This window comes from Sturnira hondurensis, unplaced genomic scaffold, assembly GCF_014824575.4.
Source record: "Sturnira hondurensis isolate 20B ecotype Veracruz unplaced genomic scaffold, ASM1482457v3 Scaffold0010448, whole genome shotgun sequence".
NCBI lineage: Eukaryota > Metazoa > Chordata > Mammalia > Chiroptera > Phyllostomidae > Sturnira > Sturnira hondurensis.
This window is the reverse complement of record NW_028083079.1, coordinates 6,389,948-6,395,947: the sequence shown is the minus strand read 5'-3', so window position 1 is coordinate 6,395,947 and position 6,000 is coordinate 6,389,948. Positions and strand designations below refer to the sequence as shown.

General features: G+C 50.0%; 2 long non-coding RNA genes across 2 annotated transcripts; one reads left to right on the top strand and one right to left on the bottom strand.

Moving 5' to 3' along the window:
- The first annotated feature begins 1,166 nt into the window (after positions 1 to 1,166).
- Positions 1,167 to 2,020, top strand: LOC118995917 (uncharacterized). The gene is made up of 2 exons (XR_005068393.1): positions 1,167 to 1,316; positions 1,526 to 2,020. It is a non-coding gene; the product is annotated as an uncharacterized LOC118995917 (long non-coding RNA).
- A 132-nt stretch (positions 2,021 to 2,152) lies between these two features.
- Positions 2,153 to 3,697, bottom strand: LOC118995916 (uncharacterized). Its single transcript, XR_005068392.1, has 3 exons — positions 3,655 to 3,697; positions 3,345 to 3,418; positions 2,153 to 2,482 (listed from the first exon to the last, which is right to left on the bottom strand). It is a non-coding gene; the product is annotated as an uncharacterized LOC118995916 (long non-coding RNA).
- Between the last annotated feature and the right edge of the window lie 2,303 nt (positions 3,698 to 6,000).

Sequence of the window (6,000 nt, the reverse complement as noted above, 5' to 3'; positions counted from 1 at the left end):
ATTGTTTGGTCTGAGTTTGGGGTTGTTTGGGGTTCATGGAGTGTTCTAAAAATCAAGACATTTCACGTAAAAACCCCGATTGCCAGTTTCTCTTGAAACTTCGGAGGCTCTGGCCGTCCTGCAAGCATTTGCATGTGCGCGCCTGCCTGGCACGGTCCCTGCTTCCCACTGCTGTGTCCTTCCCAGGAGCACCCTCTCTCCTGGCCAGTCTCCAGGCCTGTCCTTGGAGGAGTGCCAAGGTGGCTTGGGAGGGCTCCTGTGCAGACATGTTTTCTGTGAAAGGAGAAGCAGGACCAGGCAGGAGCGGGTGCCAGGGCCCCGGCCTCCCCAGGCCGCTCCAGTTGCAGCCATCACGGCGGCCAGGGACAGCTGTGGACCCTCCCCCAGGCTCTCTGCCCGAGCGGCTGGACACTGGTTAGAGAAAGCAGAAACCGAGGATGGCAGCTCGACAGAATGGTTTTTTCGCCCATCAGATTTTACATTTTAAACTTCCTCAATTATAGTTCCAAAATGATTCAGGCAATGATCTCCCCAGAAACTGTTGCTAGCTGTAGATACCATGGTTCTTTGAAAAATGGGCAAACAGACTCATAGTAGAAGCTAAAAATGTGTTTGTAAAATATGTTTTGGGAACCCACAGAGGTGAAAGGTAGAAATGATATTCTCCTGGATCCTCTTAAGATGGCAAATCGGTTTCTCTTAATAGGTACTTGCTGTGTCCCCCCGAATCCCACATCGCCGGTGTACAAGATGTACACCAGACACACGGCACCTGCAAACACAAATGTGCCCTGTTCTCAGGCCCTTCTGTGGAGAAGTGGAGAGAGATGCGAAGAAATGTGAATGCGGGAACAAAAAAGCTAGGGTAGTATGGAGACGTTTCGGGACAAAAGGGCACCAGAACACAGAAGAAGAGGCCTCTGCGCATCTGACCTACTGTGTGACCTCCCACCTCTCCCTGGGTCCGCTCCCCACTTTGTCAGAGGAGCGTGTCAGAGAGACTAGCAAACACCAGCTTGCACTCAGCCCTCTCTGCCCCCAGCGTGGGCATTCTCGGAGGCGCCATGGGCTGCCACTCGGTTCTCAGCCTCTTACTCCTCACCCCACATTCTTGCTTCCAAGTTCTGCCTTGTGCTGGGAATTCATCTGGCCTGAGCTCTAAAAAAAAAAAAATCAAAAGAGTACTTCACATTCTTTCTCTTGGGGCAAAAAAAAAATAATGTCTGGAGTACCAAAAGACCAGGGCATCTAGTGGAAGCTTCCAGCATGTGTTATGAAGGTTCCCGGTGCCAGTGAGGAGAGCAGCTCCTAGACAGGTGGGAGAGGTGTGCCCTTTCCACAGCACCAGGGTTTTCTCGGGCACAGGGTTTGCCGGGAGGGATTCCTCCGAGGTCACTCTCCCACTTTGCAGATGAGAAGGATGCAGCACCCGGGTGGGAGGGACTTTCCTGCAGCCCACAGCAGAGCAGGCAGGCGTCCTGATTCCTGAGGAAGAGCGCTCCCACTCCCCGATTTTCTCTCTCAGGCCGAGTCCTCTGGATGTGATAGGGACCACTAGGCTGCACCCTTCCTCCACCAGCCGGTGACTGCTGCTGAGCCCGAAGATCGGTTATTCTCATTCTGCACCAACCCAGAGCCGAGGAAACCCGACTTCACAGAGGTAAGTGTGCGAGAAGAACAGCAACTCCATAGCCCAGAGAAGGGCCTTGGAGGCCGGGCATGTCCACCTTTGAGAAAGCCTTTACGGCCAAAGTCCATGGAAGCAGGAATCTGCCCCTCGGTGGCACCGGTCTCTTAGAGCAGGGCACTGGCTGGCCAGCAATGGCAAAGGGAAGCAGCAGGGCAACTGGTATTAACCCAAAGATATCTGCCTTCCTTGCTATTGGCATCTCAGGAGCGTCTCTTCTCAAAAGGTCTGTCTGCCAAGCGAGTCGCCCGGACCATGTCAGCATCCCGTGAGTGTCATGGGTGCCCCCGTGTTATGCTGAAATCCCCACTGCACTTTCAAAGGGGCCAGTCCCACAGATAACTGGAAAAACTCAAGGGGCAGTTCTGAGGCCTGCATTCAAAGACCCTCGGGGGTGCTTTGTTTCTGCCCTGAAAACCTGGAAACCTGATGAGATACGGACAGTCACCAGCCATAGAAACTCCGTTCAATGAACAACCCCAGATTTCTTTTCAAATGTTTGTTACAATGCTCTTTCTAACTTTATAACACCCTCCAAAAAGGCGAGGCCAAAGATGCTTGATAAATGTTTTCCGATGGTGGTGAAATCGTCATTAACTATTGTTAATGTCAGTGCACATGTTTCTGGGTAATGTCTTCCACGGTAGCCATTCGTCGAACAAATGTTTATTGGGTGCTTCCTACGTGCCTCCCACGGAGCCACTCCTGGGGAGATGAGGATGAAGAATGAAGACGTACCTTTACTTCGGCAACTTTAATTCATTTAACTTCCCATCTTCATGTAACTCGCATATTCTAGAGGGGCAAAAAGAAAAACAAACTAGTGAATAGGTGCATTTTGTAAATTGCTAGTTATAAGTGCAATAAAAACCAGGATAAAGATCAACAGTAGGAAACCTGGGGCACTTTTAATCGTCACCTGAGCAGAAAATGCATAGTGCAGGCTGTCGTGTTTACAGCGTCATTCGGTGTGTTTCTTTGTTTTGCTGTTGACATTAGCTGCATGTAAGTTACCACCGGGAGGTACTGAATTTGGGCTGCTGAACCCAGCACCACTTGGTCTTCTAATCTACTAGTGACGGATAACCAGGAGTCATCTGTCTAATGAAATTTTCTGCTGCAGGAATCAGAAATTATCAGAGGAGATTAAGATGATGCTAACAGGAAATGACTCTTCACTAGTCATTTTTACTAAACATAAGCCATGGATGTGACGGGGAGGAGCAGAGGGCACGATGCTGGCGATGGATAGAAGCAATACAGGGCAAGACTGCTTTTATAAGCAGAGGGAGTAATAGCCCATTCTGGACTCCACAGTTGAAGGGATGTTGACAAACGGGAGCACGGCTGTCATTGGGATGCACTCACTGGGTCCATTCACGCCAAGGACATAGCAGTCATGAAGCTAAGAGCCCGGTCTGCTTCACTCCCAGCTATAATCTGGGACCTGGCTCATGGCTGAACACACTCTAAGCCTTCACAATAAATGCGTCGGGCGGGGGCGGGGGGGTGGAGTCGATGACGATGTCTGCAGCAGCGGTGACCCACCATTCTTCCCTTCCACCCTCTATGAAGCCTACCTCCCCTCAGACTGGGCTCTCGGCTTCCTTCTCCTCTCCAGCCAGCCCACAGAGAAAACTCTCCTCCTGCCACTTACCCCAAAGTGCGGGTCACCAGGTCTGGGCTCCTCTACTCTCCTCTGGTCTCCCTGAAGGACATGGGGATCTGTCTCTTGTTAAAGAAATGCCAAGAGTTAGGAGAGTGGAGACTAGGCTGGGATATTTGGCTGGGATAGGAGTTGGGTGGCCCCCTTCCTGCACCCCAGGCCTGGATTCTGTAAACTGAGAGTGACAGCGAGCAAAAGATCAGGGGAGCGGGGGTGGGGGTTGGGGATTAACTCTTTCATTCTTGTCACCTGACGAATGAGGAATCAGAGGCTCAGAGAGGGGAAACAACTCACCACTCACCAGTGAGAAGCCAGGTGAGATACCAGCTTGGTATGAACCAGTGGACGAAACACACAAAGCCTGGAGTGACTGCCCTCCCACATTCCACGGGGGCCTAATCTGGCTGCTTAACCCTGACCAAGTTACCAAACTCTCTAAGCCTTAGTTTTCCCATCTGGACAGTAGAAAATAGCTGGAAATAGTAAAACCATCTTCTTGATGGTTTTAGTAAATGGAGCAGTTCATGTGATACTCTCAGAGCAGTCTCTCATATTAACTAAAGGGCATTCGCTATTATTATCACTGTCCGTATTTTTAATCATGGCCACAGACCCAAATCCTCCGGATGCTCAGGCCCTAGGCTGGTCCCACCTCCCTCGGGCCGGTGTGATCTCTCCCTCCTCTGATGCCCTTGGCCACCAGCATCCTGGACTACACACATGTGGAAAAACAGTTGTCAGAGAAAACTCCAACAGACTGGGACAGCAGAGGCAAGCCAGTCCAGGAGACAATCCCAGTTTTCATATCTCATTAGGTTCATGATTTTCTTTTTTACATTTCTTTTAAGGCTCGTGATTTTCAAACTGGGTACCTGGAGCCAAGAGGTCAGGATGGGGAGGAGGGAAGCCCAGTGCACTGACCCCTGGCCACACGCTCTGCTCAACAAAGGGTCTCTGCTTCCAGCGGGTTTTTATATTTGGGCTCCAAGTTAGAATGCGCTCAAATGCACAGTCCTACAACTAATACAAAATCTGAAAAACCTAACGTGTTCTATGATCTTTATGATCATTTTCTGCTTAAAAAATGTATGAACTATAATTTTTTTAATTATTACTTAAGCAGTCATTTATTTATCTTCCCATCCTATACTCCCCGCCCCAAACAATGGGTTTTGTGGCTGGGGGGAATACCCAGAACATATACCTCTTGACCCCTAGTCCACTGCTCATTTCAATATATAAACATAGCCCCCCCCCCAACACATCCCTACAAATTTCAGACAGGGGCAAAGGGAAGGAAGATCCAGTTCCTTTCATCCCAGTTGTCAGGGTCTTGTCAGTTTTCACCATTTTTCTATTCTGCATCTGAAAGAGGATTAAAAATCTCTACTCTAAGAAACAGGGCAGGCCAGGAGGCGGTCAGACCCTTAGGGAGGGATCACGAGTGTTCTGTCGTCCTCATTGCAGAATGGCTCACAAAACTAATGTCCAAGTCCTCCTTACCATTCAGTCCTTAGCTTTTGGCAGGAGCCGGAAGCTCAAAAGGCTGTAAGGCTAGGTAGGCAACTTGAATGTCAAGAGCCGGACAGCTAAAGGATCAGGACCAAACTGGAGAAGGAAAGCCTTTTGGTTCCTCTTTGAAGGTGGAGCAGACACGGGCATGAAAGGGACTGCTGAGGCCGCACCAGGCCTTTCTGCCCTGGGTTTGCTTTCTCCTTTCTCAATCACGGTCCCACGCTCAGACCACCAGATGGTAGGCCTTCGCCAGATGGGCTACTTTTCTTGTTAAGTTTATTTTTGAAAGAAAATTTTTTCTCCTGGGCAGAGATGAGTGGTCTCCAGAGGGTTTCATTTCCTTTCTGAGTCAGGTTCAACCCCACAAGGCTCGGCTTTCGATTTCTGCAGCCTTGCCACTCCCGGAGCTCTCAGAGGTCCCCCGGTGGTGCCCCCTCTACTTCAAGAGCCCCCCGAAATACGCAGAGTGACTACAGATAAGTTTTTGGTACTTTCCAAAATTAAACTATTTCCCTTGGTAAATTTCCACCAAATGAGCTCATTAATCTGAAAACAGGATGTGGCACATGAAGAGGGTGAGGTCAGACTGCCTGTGCATTTACACTGGTTTGAGGTGGAGAGGAAGGGGTGGGTGGGAGAGAAGTGAGACCAGAGAGTGGCTTCTGTAGGCCCCAAATCCTTCATGGAATGAACTGAGAATCAACGGATTTTTAAATCAGAGACACAAACCTCTGAGTGCTTTTTCCCCCCTTAGAATTGAAAGCCCCCCCCCAGACTAGGCCTGGGCAACCTCCCACGGATTGCCTGTCTTGCAGGGCCCAGGAGACCCCCTGCTGGTCCAGGACAGATGTCTGCTCTCCAGGCAGGACCCCAAAGCCCTCCTTTCACAGGAGGGCGTCTGCCCTGCAAGCTTCTGTGTCAGAAGGTGGTCCCAGGTGAAAAAACAAAAAACTACCAAAGAACTAAATTCCAGCCAGGTGTCAACACAAAAAATGGGACCCTAATGCCTAAAGAGAATTTAATGGGTGCCTCTGAGGAACTAACACCTAAGCCAACAAAGGAGGCAGCTCACTCCTCAGCTGACAGTCCTGCAGACCTTCGAGGTCTGGTGGAGGAGAAGCCCTTGTCAAAA